Raw genomic sequence first — 1,055 nt, forward strand, 5'->3', positions numbered from 1 at the left:
TGCAGCGATGACGGGCCATGGCTTCTTGCCGTCTGCCCGGGGTGTCTTTGACATGCTTCAGCGCAACTTCCAGTCGCCGTACTGCCTTTGGTGAGCTGCTGGGCGGCCGCCATATACGGGGGGGGGGTGGCGAGGGTGGATCAAACCCTGGATTGGCGCTAGGTGGGGTCTGTGCCGGGTGGTGAGAAGTCAGGCTGGTGATGATGCGTCGTGCCAGTGTTGGTTGACCTTAGGAGTGAGGAGCCCTAAGTGCACCCGCGATTTACCCGAGCCCCCACCCCGCTCCCGTCCCTTGCTTCTGCTTAGGTGGGTCCCGAGCATTCTGCTCCAAACGGCCTTTGGTCTCCTGGCGCTCGCCTGGGGAGGCGTCGTTTTCATCGTCACCTATGCCACAAACAAGCAATACAACCCCATAGTGGAGTCCGTCTCGTTCGCCACGGCGGGCGCTGCCTTCTTCCTGTGGGTGGTGTGCTGAGTGCGTGTGTGTATGTGTGTATGTGTGTATGTGTGTGTATGTGTGTGTATGTGTGTATGTGTGTGTATGTGTGTGTATGTGTGTGTATGTTTGTGTATGTGTGTGTATGTTTGTGTATGTGTGTGTATGTTTGTGTATGTGTGTGTATGTGTGTATGTGTGTGTATGTGTGTGTATGTGTGTGTATGTGTGTGTATGTGTGTGTATGTGTGTGTATGTGTGTGTATGTGTGTATGTGTGTGTATGTGTGTGTATGTGTGTGTATGTGTGTGTATGTGTGTGTATGTGTGTGTATGTGTGTGTATGTGTGTGTATGTGTGTGTATGTGTGTGTATGTGTGTGTATGTGTGTGTATGTGTGTATGTGTGTGTATGTGTGTGTATGTGTGTGTATGTGTGTGTATGTGTGTGTATGTGTGTGTATGTGTGTGTATGTGTGTGTATGTGTGTGTATGTGTGTGTATGTGTGTGTATGTGTGTGTATGTGTGTGTATGTGTGTATGCGTGTGTATGTGTGTGTATGTGTGTGTATGTGTGTGTATGTATGTGTGTGTATGTTTGTGTATGTGTGTGTATGTGTGT

This window comes from Volvox carteri (genome assembly GCF_000143455.1).
Source record: "Volvox carteri f. nagariensis unplaced genomic scaffold VOLCAscaffold_1, whole genome shotgun sequence".
Classification (NCBI taxonomy): domain Eukaryota; kingdom Viridiplantae; phylum Chlorophyta; class Chlorophyceae; order Chlamydomonadales; family Volvocaceae; genus Volvox; species Volvox carteri.